Source organism: Ambystoma mexicanum, chromosome 10 (assembly GCF_040938575.1).
Source record: "Ambystoma mexicanum isolate Mex_15411 chromosome 10, UKY_AmexF1_1, whole genome shotgun sequence".
Lineage (NCBI taxonomy): Eukaryota > Metazoa > Chordata > Amphibia > Caudata > Ambystomatidae > Ambystoma > Ambystoma mexicanum.
This window is the reverse complement of record NC_090932.1, coordinates 260,917,906-260,935,795: the sequence shown is the minus strand read 5'-3', so window position 1 is coordinate 260,935,795 and position 17,890 is coordinate 260,917,906. Positions and strand designations below refer to the sequence as shown.

Here is a 17,890-nt window from a genome sequence, read left to right as displayed (position 1 = left end):
GCAGAGGTGTTGAGGTACGTCAAGTGTTTCAGTGTGCACAGCTATATGCGCTGCTAGACCGGGTGAGCATAGCTATAGCTGCATTCTATGGTGCATGGATGTTTCTACTCAAATAACTTCCTCACTTCAGAGTGCCTACAGCTAACTAGTCATTGGGAACATGTCTTAAGTGTGGCCAATGGAACCCGATTAATAGAGAAACAAACACTCTAAAGGGTGGTGTAGTCAAGCAAAACCCCACAAATAACACCTGGTATTGGCGTGTAAGACATTGGAAATACATCCCTACATGGAAAAAGGAAGAACAGCTATGGAAAGCAACCTGGGCAATTGCGCTTAAAAGTCTTTGAACTGACAGGGCAAAAAGTCATCTTCACAGGGGGCTTCTAAAGCGGTACTTTCTGTGCCCTAATTCTCCACCCCTCATATTGCAGGCTTTGCAGGTGAGACTCTAAAGCACTGCTTCATCCACCACCTTTTCCAAAGACAAGACCATGGGGGTAACCCCGGACACTGCACTGAAAGCAACTCTTGGCTCAGGCTCCAGGGCAAGACTCAGAATGGTTGACACCCTATAAAACAGAGGGCTTGTCTCCGGAACTTGTACATACTGGGGTTTAGACAGTAATCACTTTAGTACTGATGAACAAAACATAGAGTGCATCTCCCAAACAACGTTTGCATTCACTACGCACCCCATTAGTTCAGTCTTCACCCACCAATGACTTGATCACCGCCGGCTCTGGCACGGTCATGAAACCTTCAGTACATGATGGTGCCCGGGTCTCTAGTGACAGCCATGCAGGAGACCCTCTCAGGGAAATGGCATCAGCCACAGTGGGGTCCCACAATGCAGAGATGGCTGTGCTATCAATCTGTAGCTCTCCTTCCAAACTGTAAACGAGAATGATTTGAGACCAACCAGTCTACCTTAAACATTCTTGGCATCACTTCAAGTTTCTCCACCGATCACTGCAGTCCCATTTTCCTTCTGCAACGAATCAGCCAGAATCCCCGCCTATGCCATTGGGAGACAATCGTTCTCAATTTGGAAAGTCCCTTACACTGTAGCTAATGCCATCAGAACTTTGCTCAACAGCCCTGAATCTCCATCACAGACCAAGGCTACGTTAAGGTGGAGCGTTCTCACCACAAAGCTGTGCCACTCCCCATTCCCTCACTAATAAAACCTTCACAAAACGTCTGCAACCTCTCACCTGCCAGAGAAACTCTACGAGTTTGCTGCAAACTGTGCCCAACTTTATTTGATCGCACTTGACAGATTTGGTGAACAGTGATTTTGACAATTGTTTACGACGAATTTAAAAGGTACATTAATGATGAAAAAATTATGATTTCAACATATAGATCAGAAAAGAAAATGTGCGTAAATAAGAAAAGAAAAGATGGATTGAGACCAGCCATTGTGCCTTAACATCTCTCACAGTTACTTCATAGTTCAGAGCCAATTGCAAAAGTCCAGTTCTCATTCTGCAGCAGAGCAAACACAGCACTCGGTTATGCCACTGAGATAAAAGTCTAATCAGTTTGGGAAGTCCCTTGCACTCTACCTAATGTTGCCAGAGCTTCGCTCAGCAGCCCCAATACTGACCAATATGGCCTCAAAAGGTGGCACGCTCCACCCACAGAGCATGACAACTCCTCATTCCCTCACAAACATAGCCTTACCCCCCCTTAAAAGGCTACCTCCTCTTAAATGCAAAACAAATACTACGAGTTCAACACAAACTTCACACCACCTTTTTTTAAAGCAATTTAAAAGGTACATCAATGACACAAAAAATCGTGACCATTTCAACAGGAAGGATGGAACATTAGATGGGAGTAAATGAGATAAGAAAACATGGTTTAACTTGGGACCTAGGATGAGAGGAGGAGGGTCAGGTAAGAGGGTTCAATTTGAGGTAAGGAGAAGAAGGAATGTGGACATCCTACCACCATGAATTAAAAAGGAGTTAGAATAAAAATAAACAATTGTGAAATAATGTACACAAATGTTCTGAAACACGTTTCATAAATGTCAATTTGTCGCTATCACACAACCAGACATCAACCAGTTATCTACCTCCACTAATCGCAAATATCCTGGCGACAGTGTGTCCTCTTTTCACCCAAGTCAAGGTTCACATGATAATGTTATGTCACTGTCTGCCCAATATAAGTTTTGAAAGTAAGGGTGCCACATCCGTTTGCCTACAAATGAATGTTTAAGTGAACAGATTGATTGATTTGTGATGGAAATAAGTGTGGCCCACCCAAGTTGCCCTTTAAGAAGGTAAGTGATATTGCACCAAGAAGGTATACAATAACCAGGCTCATAGTGATATAGGATCAAGGAATCTGGTTGTAATCTGCTCCCACTTCAAAGAAATAGCAGGCACTATCCCTGATTAAACACATTGTTGTTGTCACTTCTGTAATGCCTGCATATCCAATGCATGAGGTACTATATCGTCTTGCTTAAACTCTTTCAGATGACACTAAAATGGTGTCTGTGTGGCCTTTGTGGGTGGCCTCCGGTATGAATCCATAGACCTGGATTCGTCTGGAAAAGTGAGAGCATGGAAGGCTAAATACGATCCCGGAAGGCCGTTTGCCATCGACATGGCAGGGTTTGCTGTCAAATTGGACCTTATACTTGAGAAACAACATGCCTGGTTTAAACCACATGTCGAAGGTGGATACCAAGAATCAAGCTTGCTAGAGGATTTGGTCACATTAGAAGAACTGGAACCGAGAGCGGACAATTGCACCAAGGTTAGAGTGCAACATTTCTTGTAAAGTAATCAAAAACATATAGCTTTGCAGACAGATGTAGACTACATTGTGTTCTCAACATCAGTAACATCTAAATTTTATGCTATAATAATAATAATAATACTAATAATAATATTAGGTTGCTATATAGTGCATCATGCCAGATTCCTCCCACTTCTAAGCACTGCAGGCATCCTGAAACAATTTAGAGATGAGCAATCCACCTCCAGGTGGTAGACACTTCCAACCAAGCCCTCTCTCTCTCCTGGTCAGGAGCCAAAAGTCAGCGGTCTTAATGCCTGGTTCTGCTGTAAATGGAGGAGAAAGTCATGTGCATCACAGTACAATCAGGAACCCACAAGGCCCACCAGCTGGAATCTCCAATAAAGGGTAATGAAAAAATAAAATGGCAAGTATTATTTGGCTCCTTACCATCCTCCTGATCCAATGAGCACCTGGATCCCATCTCCCCCCTGCGTTCAACCTTTTACGTGACTTCCTTCCCACTGAATCCTCATTGCACTCATGGATGACTTCAAACTGCCTAATATCCCTTATGCCAATCAACTTGAACTTAACTCACTTCTTTCCACCCACTCCCAGACATCCCCCACAAACTCCACACTCCCACTTAAGGCAATACCTAGGCAATGTTTTTCTTTATTCTTCCATCATCCCATCTAATATCACTTTTGAACCCCACATTTGACAATTTCCTTATCCACATACTCATTTCATTCCGCCCCCAGTTTCCGTACATCCTTTAATTCCTATTTTCTAATGCAATTAACACACTTGCCCCCTATCTAACTGAGGAATCCTTTCTAAAAGACTCAAGCGTACCCAGCGCCTCATCTATTTACCATGCATTCAATTACCTCAACCTTGCTCTGAGTTCCCTATTTAAAATGACTGCCCTTCCTGCACGTTCTCATCCTCCAACCCTTACCACTAGCCCTGGCAAGCCCCGGATATCCATCATCTAAAATCCACCATGTGATTTCACACACACTATTGGCAGAAATCTCACCCCCATGCTCCCTTTGACAGAGAAACTGCCCTCCAAGAGATCAGTTTTACCTTAGACACTGCCAAATCTCCTACTTCACTCATTTTGTTTCCTCTTTCTTCTCTCACAATTGCAGACTCTTCTCTATGCTCCAGGCCATTCTCCCTCCCCAGTCTTCCTACTATATCCTGCTCCCTCTAAAATTTCTAAAATTTGGGACACCTTATCTATCTGTCTCACACCCCCATCCCCACTGCCTCCTCCTGCGTTCACTCATTCTACTTCACCTCACCATCTGGATTGGCTCCCATCCTCAAGATTAAACCCCATTTTGCCCTCCAGTTGATCCCTTTGCCCCACAGACCATCAACAAGCTTGTACCAGTTACCTGCTCATATCTCCCATCCCTCTTGAAACTATTCCTTCTTTTTTACTGTAATCTTTCCCATATGGTTCAAGCTAATCCCAGTCCTACCTATTATTAAGGTGCTCACTGTGTACAGTAACTGCCCTGCCATCTATCTGCTTTTTTCTCTCCTACTGCACTACCTCACTATTCATTAATCCTGCAACATGTAGTCTGCTGCATTTGATACAATTGACTTACCCTCTCTACTACTAATCCTCTATAACCTGATAATACAGGGGCCTGCCCTCACCGATTAGGCTCCTACCTTTCGGACTAGTACCTCTGATTCTACGTCTCTCCCAGTATGTGTCCCGCAAGGGTCAGGTTCTAGGCCCTATGCTCTTTGAGACCTACTCTTCCTCCCTTAATGAACTATGCTCCTCCTTCACCTTTTCCTCCCACCTATTTGCTGATGATACTCAAATGCTGTCCTTCCTCCTCCATCCCTGCCCTCTCTCCAAGGTTTTCCAACTGCCTCTGTGCCATTCACCACTTGGGAGTTCTCAACTGTCTTATGCTCAACTCTTCTAAAACCAAAGGCAACTATCTTCATGCCTCAAACACTCCTTCTCCCCCTTTTACCTCCTTTCACCCTGACCTACTCTCATGCACCACCAGGCTTGCAATGTGGAGTACTCTTCAATAGTGTTCTTAAGCACCTCCCTGCATCACCTCTACAACTACTGCTGCCAGGATGAACTTTTTGCACATCCGATCAGCCTGCATCTAATGTAGAACTCGTCCAAATTCCTATTTCCAACCTAATAAACTACTAGTGACTACAGCTCAAGCATCCTTCAACTTTACCATGCGTACCATTTTCAATCTACCATACTTTACCCCAGCAGTCCTCACCACCTGCATGATGGCTGGTGGGTTTCCACACACAAATGGTTTATGTACAAACATCTTCTTACCTTCAGATCTATTGAAGGCCAAACCCCTGTACATTTCATCCTCTGTCTCCTTCTACTCCCCTTCTCTTACCCTGTGATCTGGCACCCACATCAATCTATTTGGACATCACCCACCTCCGTGTTCAACCCCTTGCTTCCATTCCTGCTTCCACTCCTTCTGCCCCTTTTCCCCCTTTAGTAGAACTCCCTCCCTTCTGATATTAAACACAATACCACCATTCACTCATTCAAGTCAGCACTTAAGCTCCACCGCATTTTTTTAAGGGCCCGCCCACACTCTCACTCACATAACTCTCTGCCTAATATTCCTAAATTCCACCACTATTATTCCTGTCGCCTACTCCCACCCTGAGTATGAGAAGAGGTCTTACTCTGTATTTGTTTCCATCTATGTTTGGCAGCAGCCTCTATCACCGCCATGTTATTGTCAACTCTCCATTTCAAGTAGTTATTATTATTTTTTTGGTATGTCACTTGGCTCTAGAACTGCTCTCATGCTGTTTTAATACTGTAGAAGTGTTTCTGTTTGAGACTCATGTTCCTCCTCATCACATAAATATAAATACAATGCAAACAATATTTTTTTTTAAATGACTACATTTTTTATTCACTGCCTCTGATGAAACCATATTTAACACTGACTCCACTCCCTGGCAGTGTAATTACTAATGGTACAGCCTTCTTTCTTTGATGGGTGAAATTTCTATAGGTTTTTGTCCAAGCACATTTTACCGAAATAAAACTCATTGAAATGTTTAGGGGGGTGGGTTAGAAAAATATATATATATGGGGTGGCGTGGTCGGGAATAGGTAAAAAAAAAATAATAGGGGATAAGGGCCTTGGGTGGGAACCCCCCAAAAATGAAAATACATACATCGCGATGATTTCTTTTCCTTAAAAAATACTCAGAATTTAACCCATCGAAATTTCACCTGTGGGATGTTTCAACCCACTCATCCAAGTCCTACAACAGTACTGTGCAGTGCTGGCCGCAGAAACATCAGAATGGCCACTGGAAAGCATGCTGCTCGCTCAAAACCAGCCAAAAATGCCCAGTAAAAATCTGAACAATAGGCTGCCACCCACTTTTGCCTATATTAGTGAGCACAGGAGGTCACTGCCTAAAACCACCATTGGGCTACACACACAGTAGCCTGAAACCATTTGGGAATAGCAATACTGATTGCTAAAAGCAACCCAGAGCTGTGGGGAATTCATTATTTTATGTCAAAAATTGCTAAAATTAAAGCTCACCAAAACCACTAAAAAGATCCCACCTGTGTGTTGGGGGGTCAACATCATTCTCCCGCAAGAATCTACATGAATCTGAGGTCCACAGAAGTGCATCTATATTTGAACAAAGTTGATTTTGAGGATTGCTTACTGGTAAGGCAGCTGTCAAAAATGGGTGCAATACCGGTGCTTGACACTGACCGGAGCTAGCGATCTAAATTCTGACAGGAGACCTGTATTTCTGAAGCTAAACAGGAACCTGAATTAGCTGAGACTTCAAAAGGCTGGCTGTTCATGGGAAGCCTTCACACCTAGCCTTCTCAGCAACATCACAGGAAACCACATGGTCCTGTTGATTAAGAGGGAGGAGAATTTCCCTGCAGCCTGGAGAAACAAGACAAAGGATTCTTTCAGCTGAATAGGATATGCTGATTTGGGTGTGTCTGAACAACACTGCTCTGGGGGAAGGCAAGACATCCGATCTCTGAGTCAAGCCAAGTTTCTAGGGGCGGGGACAAACCAATGGGTGTACTGAAGTAAAGCAAATATATGTTTTATGAGAATACTGATAACTAATTATACCAAGTGGACAAAAATGTACAATTTGGAGATTCTTAATATGAAAAATTCACTCACAGTTTGAGACTAAGTTGGACGCTGTGGGATGTTCTGAGGCCAAGCCCCATAATTATTAATATTGCAGACACAGTGTTTATGCTAGAAAAAATGAAAACATACAGTAATATGCACAGAGAGGGTGTGTACCTCTATGTAAGATTTGATGCAAAATTAATATTGCAAAATCCATCAAAAGCGCAAAATGTTGTCATTTCTGAACCCAAGCTTGTAGAAACATGTGACGTGAACCGAACTGTACCTTAAGCAATCTGTCATGCAATTTAGGTAATATTAACAAGTGGGGTATATTGTAAATATGTGTTTTATGAAAAAGAAGATATGCTGTACAGACACAAAGGAGAGTGTCCTTTCCTTGAGCCATAAAGATGACACCTGATGACTTATTTTGACTCACTCCTCCGTTTCCAGTCAGGTCACAGTAAATCCTTTGACCTATCAAATCCTCAGTGGGTTGGGCATAGAAAGTCAGCTTTCCCACCCACTTTCAAAAGACATAAAAAGAACCACTTAGACCCAGATAGGGACATTCGTTTTCCACTCTTCAATCGATTTCTGCACAGCACTTTGCCGGATGACTTCAAACCCAGATAGATCCAGAGACCAGACTCTAGAACCCAGCTCTAGAACCTCAAGCAGGGGCCTAACCCAAAAGCTGAACTCTTCTCAGCAGGCCTCAGAATCCAGCAACCTAACCAAACTATTCAACAGCCGGGCGAGCTGTTTGATTCTGGCTAGAACCCTGTGCCAGAACCATATCCAAACCCAGATAGCAGAGCTGTATCAAGACCCAGAGCAGACCGCCGTGCAGTGCCGATAGCAGACCAGAGGCCATGCTGAACGTAGAACCCAAAAGGGCCAGAGACCTGTCGGGTGGAGAAAGAACCGCAGCCCAAACCTGACCAAATCTGTGACGAGGTCCATTCCCTGCCAAAACTAGGAGTGAGTATCTAGAACTGTCCAGAACCCATCTCTTAGTTTAAAGTAATCTTATTCAAACCATTTCAACCTGTCCAGAACTGCATAGAAATCGTGTGTCCATTCTGTGAGTTCAAAGCGGTAAAAGTGTCATCTGTCATTCGGAAATCTTGACTTCATTTCTGAAAATCTACCTCCACAAAAATGTCAGTATCTTTTGAACCGTATGTCCTAGAAGTGAGTTTAAGCACTCGGAAAAAGTGCCGCGAATTGTATTTTGGCTCAATTTCACCACTTGTAAAAATAGCTGCTTTTTGCTTTCCACTGCTGAAATTCATTTTCAACCTGATAATCACTCCTGAATCATTGCTAGTGTTGACCTGAGCTAATTCAAAGTAGCCATCACCTACCCTGAATCTCCTATAGGGAATTAAAGTCATTTTTAGCATATTTTTCATTTCATTGCAATCACATTTAAAAGTATTTGGCCTGTGTTTTAAAATCATACCTGTTTCTCTAAGCTTGCTGGGGGGAACGGGAACTGAACTGCTTCTGATTGTATTCCTGAAAACCTGTGTGCCCTCATTTCCATCTCTTCATATTGCATAGGGGGGGAGTGAGCTGTCACAAGGGAAAAAGTGATCATATTATCTCTTGTTGAATCCATATCGAGTTTTATTTCTGTGCTGCATTCTTTCTATCTTGCATTTCCTTGAACCGTAAAAGTATTCTCTGCTACTTTATCCTTCCTATTCCTACTACTTTCTGATTAAAGAGTTGTCGCTATTGTAATATTACCCAATAGTAATCACTGTTCATATTCATAAGTGTGCTATCAAATATTAATTTATTCATAAAAGTGTGATATATATATATATTGTTTAATTTTTCCAATAAACCTTTTAATTTGCAAAACAAACCTACTTCTTGGCTCAGTGAGGTCAGGGGGATTCAAAGAGAGGGGCGTTATATAAAGGTTTATCATCCAGATTTAAGAACTTTGTCATAAAAATATATGCATAAGGGCTTCCATTGGGCATCCCAGACTAGGCATTGACTTAGTTGGAGTGCTTGATTGAAGTCACTTACACACCCATCAATGAAATAACATAGAACCATTACTAACATATGCAATTGCTGTCACTCGCTGTGCACCAATGAGATAATTGAGGTTTACTTTTATGTAATACTATTTTGCAGCACAGAATACGAGTGTTGAGTACCCATAGGTCTGCTTAAGGAGTCTACTTAGGGTACATTGTCCACAGTCTCCAAGAGGATCCTTGCCATGATTTGGAAGTCATATGAGCAGTAACTACCGCTTCTGGCGCTTTTGCAGGATCTGCCATAGTGAGTCATAGGCCTGATGGTGGTGTCATGCTCCCAAGACTGGTAATCATGACGGTGGACTTGTATAGGTGAGAGGCCCTAGTAGCAATCACAATACCGGTAAGAAGCCACCTGACTCTGGGGTGGTGGCTTTGTGTGGCTTGGTACAGGATGGTAGGTGACAGATGGTTGCCAGGTTAGCCCTTAATTGATGAGAGGTTTAAAAGTCCTGGCACATTAGTTAATGCTGCAATAGCCACTAAAGGGAAGTGAACATGTAGGACTTATAATTTACAGGCTTTGGCTTAACCAGAGCTCTACCTAAGCCAGTTTGTATTCAACACTCAACCAGAAATGTTTCCCAGCAGAATGTTCAAACCATTAGGGATCAAATTGCAAGAGCTGAAATCCAGGGAAAAGGTTTGACTCATCCTTTCCTTTCATAAACAGAATTCCTGCAGCATCTTAGAGTGTATTTGGGTCTTTCTTGAGTTGCAGAAAATACAGACCCTGGCAATCCTTTTTGAAAGACGTAGACTACTGATGTAAATGTCATTTCCCCAGTTAAGTCTACCCACACGAGAACATTTTGAATGAACACATGGGGAGGCTTGTTTTTTCTCCCTTACTGTCCATGTGTTATCAGCTTGAAGGTTTTGGCATCAATTTCCATTCAGCATTTCTGGAATATTCTTGCTGGTGTGATTCTTAGGCTTATCAATTGTTTCTTCCAAGGAGATGAGTATGGCCATGCAAACATATACAGGAATTAGATAAACCAATCTAACTTGTTGAACTTTTTGGAGATTCATCTGCAAAAGTTCAAAGCCATCCATGGGTACAAAATGAAGACCCTGAAAGGGACGACATGCTGCCGCCATCCCCCACATGGCTGCACAACATGCCCTACTGGGATCTGGTAGGCTCCATAGGACAGTTGTCCATATTCAACATGTTCTTCTATTTACAGTGCTCTTGTACGGGAAATAGAAGAAACAAAAACAGGAACTATTCTTTTGTCATTAGGAAAGCGGTAGGGACACCATGGGTAGCAGTGGGGTTGTGGAGAGGGGCATAGGGATGTTAACGAAGGCTGCATAGGGGGCTGGTTTATACTCTCAAAAGTGACCCACCAATGATCGCAGATAAATTGACATGTGGCCCGCTGACCCTCAACATTATGTTGGTCGGAAAATGTGTCAGTCACATTTGGAGGAGTATATCCACCCTGCAAAAAAAAGGGGGGTCCTGGGAGACCCTCTGCCAGACATTAGTCCCCTTTATGGGAGACTTACCCAGAGTCTTTAGCTCACTATCTTTCAAAGAAAAGAAATATCTAAAACATATCAGTCTTTGTCCTGCCCTGGCAGTCCAGCACCGAAATGCTAAACAATTCTCCTCTGAACAAGAGTAACAACAGCAACCCCAGACACACTGGTTGGACCTCATCAGTAGGGTGGAGCTGTGCCTCTCTAAGAATAGTGAGCAAGGGGTCCACGTCTGGATTCCCCATGTAACTTAGGGTAAGACCCAAAGGGGCTGATTCATGAAATTTGTGCATCGAAAAACCGGGATTTGTGTGCCATTCTGCCCGCAAATCCCCATTTGTTAAACAGGGATTTGTGGGCAGAATGGCACACAAATCCCCGTTTTTCGGTGCACAAATTCCATGAATCAGCCCCAAAGTTACTATGAATATTCAAATAACAAGCGTGGGTCCTGGGAGGCACTCTGCCAGACATTAGTCCTGGTTACGAGAGCCTTACCGAGAGTCTTCAGCTCACTGTCTTTCACAGAGGAGAAATATCCCTAACATATCAGTCTTTGTCCTGCCCTGGGGCAGTACAGCACTGAAATGCTAGGCAATTCTCCTCTGAACAAGAGTACCAACAGCATCCCCCGTGTTTCGGTCTGGTTGGACCTCATCAGTAGGGTGGAGCTGTGCCTCTCTAAGAATAGTGAGCAAGGGGTCCACGTCTGGATTCCCTTAATAACTTAGGGTGAGACCCAAAGTTACTTAAAATATGCAAATAACAAGCGGGTGCTCTGGGAGACACTCTGCCAGACATTAGTCCTGGTTACGAGAGAGTTACCTAGAGTCTTTAGCTCACTATCTTTCACAGAGGAGAAATATCCCAAACATATCAGTCTTTGTCCTGCCTTGGGCAATTCTCCTCTGAACGAGAGTACCAACAGCAACCCCAGTCACGTTTTTCTGTCTGGTTGGACCTCATCAGTAGGGTGGAGCTGTGCCTCTCTAAGAATATAGAGGCACAGAGAGGCAGAGAGAGGCACAGCTCCACCCTACTGATGGTAGCATTACAGGTGAAAAGCCGTCCTGGTGTGGCTGGTGAGTGTGTCTTTTTGTGTCAGGGTGGTTAGCCTTTCCAATAACCTCAGCAACAGTTGACTGTTGAAGATGTGTGACTCGGGGTGGCAAGAATTTTTCAGCCTTCTGCAACCCCTTGAATGTAGGCGTTTCAGTGAGTCTGGTCCTTCAGGCTAAATTGGTGTCACATATTTTCATGAAATCTAGGGATAGAGGATTTGTTTTGGGTTTGTCAGGCTAAGCAGGCTTCCGCAACACCTGATTGTGGGCTTTGCATTCCACAACTCTTGATGACAATATTTTTGTGTGTGAATTTCATCAGGTAGATGCATGAATTTTTTTATTGAATTGATATTGTATTTATATCGCGCTCCTACACAAGTGTTTCACAGCGCAACAAGGCAAGGGAGGGGAACAGGGGAGAACAAAACAACGATCTTACTAGGCCCAGTGAATTTGAGAATGTGCAAGTGCATGGGAAAGGGAAAAGGGGAAAGTGCATGGAAGAGGAGAGAAGTGGAAAGTGCGCAGCAGAAAAGAAGCAGATAAATAATAAATAAATAAATAAATAATAAAGGCAATAAGCGGTGGTAGTGCAGCCAACGAATGCCAAGTGCTGAGTTAGTCGACAGGGTATGTTGGATAAGTGTAGAAGAAAATACAGGGGTGGGGGACTGTATGGGTACAGATATAAACCCCAGTGCAAGGGGTGGCCCGGAGGAAGTGCAGGAGGGTGGCAGGGTGAGCAGGTACCCGAGCCCGGAGGACAGAGGGTGGCCAGGTGCACAGTGCTGAGAAACAGATCAGCAGAGGTGAAGGGGGGCAAAGGCTGAAGCAAACAGGAAGGTCTTGAGGTGCTTCCGTAACTGGAGATGGGTCTCCTTAAGTTTCAAAGTGGCAGGGATACTGTTCCAGAGGGAGGCCCCAGTCGAAGACAGAGATCTACCCCAGCTCATTTCTTTGAAAAACAACTGACCCTGAGATAGTTAGAGGTAGAGGAGCAAAGAGCTCGAGAGAGGAGGTATATACGGAGGGATAGTTGAAGGTATTTTGGACCCAGGCCCCAGAAAGCCTTGTGGACAATGCAATGAGTTTTGAATTTAATCCTTGCATCCACTGGGAGCCAATGAAGGGATTTCAAAGCTGGAGCGATATGATCCCAGGGCTTGAGGCCAAGGACAAGTCTTGTAGTCCTGTTCTGGATAAATTGTAAGGGGCAGAGAGTAGCGGCAGGTAGATTTAGAAAGAGGCTGTTTCAATAGTCCAACCTAGAGAGAACCAGAGCTTGGGAGACAGTGAGATTCTGGGAGAAGGAGAGGAAGGGCAGAGTACCTCTGAGGAGGTGCAGTAGGAAGTTTGACTTTTTAGAGACATCAGAGATGTGGGCGGAGAAGGAAAGTATGGAGTCACAGATGACCCTGAGGTTCTTAGCCTCGCAGGTAGGGCTGGGACGTGGGCCAAGGGAGGCCGGCCAGAGAGTAAGGGGAAAGGATGTGAAGGTGTACCGATGAGGAGCATCTCAGTCTTGTTGGCATTTAGACAAAGATCGTTGGTGGCACACCAATTTTGAATGGCAATTAGGCAATCAGAGATGAGGGAAGGAGAGGAGGTGGCTGAGGGCAGCCTGAAGATGAGTTCAGTGTTATCAGCATTACACTAGAAATTAGAGCAGAAAATGGTAATGCAGTGGGGGTGAGAGGTGCCAGGTATTGGTTGAAAAGCCAGGGCAAGAGGTTAGACCCCTAGGGGAACACCACAGGTAGAGAGGGAGATAGATGATAGGAAGGACCCAAGTTGGACCTGGGAGGTTTGATCAGAGAGGAAAGAGGTCAGCCAGGCCAGAGCCTTATCGGTGATACCCAGGTTATCACAGAGACGGTTGAGCAGGGGGATGTGGTTGACCGTGTCGAAGGCAGAAGAGAGATCGAGTAGGATGAGGACAGTGGGAATGTTAGAATCGAGGTTAGAGAGCAGGTCTTCAGGGATGTTCAGGAGAGCAGTGTCCATGCTTCTGGCATCTCTGAAGCCAGATTGGTGGTCAGGGAGAAAAGCAACAGAATCAGAATGAAGGTTTAGCTGAGAGATGGCCAACTTTTAAAGGAGTTTACTCAAATAGGGAGTAATGGAAATTGGGCGATAGTTAGCCGGACAAGTAGGATCAGCTGTGGGTTTCTTGAGAAGAGGATGCACAAGGGAGTGCTTCAGACAGGAGGGAAAGGATCCTGAGACAAAGGAAAGGTGGCAGAAATTGGCAAAAGCCAGAGCAAGGGTGTCAATGTGGTCCTTGATGGTTTTAGAGGAACAGGGATGAACCTGTTTTGACAAGGCTTTCATAGATCGGACTTGTCTAGCGACCTCATCAGGGGAGAAATGAGGAAAGGATGCGAAAGAGGGTGGGGGTGGCTGAGGGAGGGTCAGTGAGCATAGACAGAGAGGGGGAGAGGAGGGGGGAGGTGAGGGTGGACAGGATGTCCTGGGTTTTTGAGATAAAGTGGGTGGCAAGGGCATTGTAAAGAGTCTCGGAGGCAAGAAGAGGGGTATAGACTGCAGCATTGTTGGCCAGCTCCTTGCAGATTTTAAAGAGTTTATCTGAGTTGTTAGATGCCACAGAGACATGGGCTTGAATGTGGACTCTCTTCTTGTTGAGAACAGAAAGTCAGTATTGCCTTTGGAGCAGGCGACAGGCCAGTTTGTCAGAGGATGAACAAGAAGCCCTCCATTTCTTCTCAGCCGCCCTACACTTACGTTTCAGTGTAGGTAGGTCTGAGTCATACCAAGAATTTCACTTGGCTTTGGACTTCAAACGGATCCTCATGACAGTGGCAAAAGCATCAAGAGTATCAGAAATAGAAGAGTAGAGCAGGGACAGGGCTGTGTCAGGGTGTGAGTCAGCCAGGGGTGGAGGAGTGGTGAGAAGGTGGCAGCGAAAGCCTCAACTGACATACTTTAGCATTGGTGCATTCTTCAGGGAGGCCAGGTGTCTCTGACTCCTGTGTGGGATGTCTCTCTGTGCTAAGAAGGGAAATGTATGCGTGTTTTCTGGGTGGTCTGTTTCTTTCTAAATGTTCAAACTTGCAGGGCTGTGTAGGTTGTCTTAGGGAGGTCCTGCTTCCCAAGTTCACCTGGTACCTTAGTGTTGGTGTCAGTCTCTTCCCTCAGGATGGGTGATTATGGCAAAGATTTGACCATGCTATGGGTAGACGCTGCCACCCCTCTCATACTGGGGTAGTCAGCCTATCAAAGAACAGCAAGACCAGGTCCTGCCCCAGACTGGTGTAGAGGAGTTGAGAGGGACCCCAATCCCAAGACCCCCACAGTGTCTGAATATATGCAGGGCTATTGGTACCACTCCATTTATCTTTATACTTAGGCACCTCTGTCCTAGCCAGATCTTTCTTTCTGTCATTTCAGAACATTCCAAAATGCCAGCGGTTCTGACCAGCTTGGGAATCCTGTACAACACCTAGGACCTACAGCAACTAATAGTTGTTGCACCCTCTCAAGGAAAGAAACATCAACTAAAGAAAAACTAGAGCAAACCATTGTATCCACAAATTTCACTACTAGGAAGCAGTAGGCCAGCAAACCAAGAACTGTAACTGAGAAGCCACTGCAGGGGAACAGGGGAGAACTAAAAACCCTACTCAACCCCTGTTTACACAAAATCTCCCAGAAAAAGCAAGCAGCCTGAGTACATGACTAATGGCACAAGAATGGATATGGAATGGAGGCTGGACTAGAGGCCTTCTTAAAGACTTCTGGGGGACGTCCCGACCCCTAGAGGAGTATCTCAGGTACAGATTGGCTAAGGAGAGCAGCTTACATATAGAGCCTATGGGAACCAAGAGTATCTCCACAACAGGAAAGACACGGCTATAAGAATAGCTGTTTCAGTAGGGTATGAAAGGGTTATGGGTGAGGTTGGAGGAAGCTGTGATAGACCCAGGGACTAGGGAGGAGTGCTGAGTGGTTGCAGCAGAACTTGCAGAGGATATATTGGCCTATTCGGAGTAAATGAGGTAAGTTGTTTGAGATGAGTAAGTGGTTCCAATTATTGATTGTTTGGATGAGTGTGAGAGGTGAGTGGGGTGAGAATGAATAGGAGATATTGAGACAGAAGGTTGGAGTAGGTAGAGCATATCAGAGGGCAAATAATAGGCATAGTAGGAGGTATTTTGTAAAGTGAGACAGGGTGGAATTTAAAAATAGATTTGGGGTAGACTGTGGGTCTGAGATTATGTGTGTGCAGGAAACAGAGATGTAGGAGTGACAGGAGGGTAGCGGATAGTAGAGACCGGTGTAGTGGTGGGAGTCAGGAGTAGTGATTGGAGGGAAGAACAGGAGGGAGTTGGTGGGTAGAGACAGAAGAGTGGAGAGAAAGAGAGAGAGAGAGAGAGAGAGAGAGAGAGAGAGAGAGAGAGAGAGAGAGAGAGAGAGAGAATACACATTAGAAGTGCACTACCACTTTAGGCCCTTTAGGATCTTAGGAAGTCCCTGAGGAAGACAGGTAGATATGGCCACAGTCGCTGAGCCCACTTTCAGGAGAGGGATAGGCCCAGGTGGTAGCGGACCTGGTGGTAGTCTACCAATATTTCAAATCATTGTGGTGCAATTGAGACGCCTGAGCTATGGAGCTGGAAGCACTCTTAGAGGCTGAGTTAAGTTTCAGGGACCACACCTCGTCTGTACATTTGTGGTGTGTGAATGAACAGTGTTATGGGGATGTGAACATTTGAGTTGGGATCTTACAACATGGTACAGCCCACCCAAAACACCACCATGGCCCTTAGACCCATCAGGAATGTTCAGAAGCCTGGGGAATGCATCAAAAAAAGTAGAAATGAAGCAGTAAATCGGGAATGAATATGTTCTGTGCAGCATATGCAGTGTGGAAGTGCAGCGTGCTGTGCAGAAGGCATGGTGGCATGGTCTCCAAAAGAGTTGGACAAGTGGCAAAGGAGGGTGGCACAAAATAGGAAAGGAGAAGGGCACAGAAAGTTGCCATACACATCAACATCATTATCATTAAATTCAAATTAAATTCCCCCATGTAAATATGGTTCTGTGAGTTACTAGCATGTGTAAGTAAATTAATTCAATCTATGATGAGTTGCATTAGACTCTACATGTGTTAGCTCTGACAATGGCCAAATCTCACTGAATTACAGGCTCAAATACCCCAGTACTTAACCTTAGGTAACAGAACAAGAAATCGCTGACCTGGTCTTCGGTACAGCCTGAAGAATGAAGAGCTCACCTAACGTCTCTTCCATGTCTGCCAATCCTGACCCAGAGTGAGAGTGCCAGTGAAACCCTCACAGGGGGATAAAAAACCTGTGATGCTTGTGAGTGTTGGGTGGACGTGAAGGGAATGCTTGGCGGCTAGAGAGAGTGGTATACTTGCATCCGATTGGTGGGGGGATGTCCTTCCTGATCCGAAGCCCTGCTCGGAGTGCTGATAAACGGTAAGGAAAAAATATGGTTAAGACCTGGCGGCTGTGTTTGTTGACATATGTCTCAGAATGTACGAGCGGTACCGTTTAGCTGGGGCCGTTAGAATCCGCGTAGTGAAGGAGTTGCAGGATTGTGTGCTGTCTCCGGTCCTTAACGTTCAAAACAGAGCAAAAGTGGACAGAGCAGAATACAACAAGAATATAGAAATAAAGGATAGGCTAATGGTCCTACCGGGAGCAGGAGACTGCTTCGAAAAGGGATATGTGAAAGCAAAGGTTGGCGTTCCGCCGAGGTGGCTTATGGGCGATGTAGTTTGTTGGAAGAATGTTGCCTTTGCGGACTGTAAGGAAAAAGAGTGGGGTTATGGCTGTGAGGGTATGTGATAGTAGACAGAGAATGTATCTCGGGATACCTACTGTGTAGGGGACAGAGAGATCTTTAGAAAATGGGAAGCGGCTTTCAGGAGACGTGAATGACCAGGCTGGCAGCATGAGAGGATTCCCTAAATAGAGGGAAGAAAAGAGTTACAGATCAGAAAAGCAAGAATAGTGGGATGCTAAAAGTGCAACGTAGGAATCTGCACTAAGCGAAAACTCACGAAGCGTGGCTGCTGTAGCAGTAGCAACACACTGAACACCGGAACGAGGCATCAGAAGTACTGGATCCGGTAGCCAGGGAGGAGGCACACAATCCACCCTGATCGGGAGAACTGGACCGCTGCACGGCAGAACGGGCGCCATTTTGGAGGGAGGCACATGCAAACCCAGTACACAGTGCCATCTGCACCAAAGAGACCAACCATGAAGGCGATGCATAACAACATGAGTGTTTTAGTGGCAAAATGCTATCAATTTAGAAAGCACAGTATATTGGTTCA

At 44.9% G+C, this 17,890-nt stretch overlaps 1 pseudogene; it reads left to right on the top strand.

The window, feature by feature from the left end:
* The window catches only part of LOC138492855 (galactosylgalactosylxylosylprotein 3-beta-glucuronosyltransferase 1-like), an 87,163-nt pseudogene that overhangs the window by 8,093 nt on the left and 61,180 nt on the right, over positions 1–17,890 (top strand).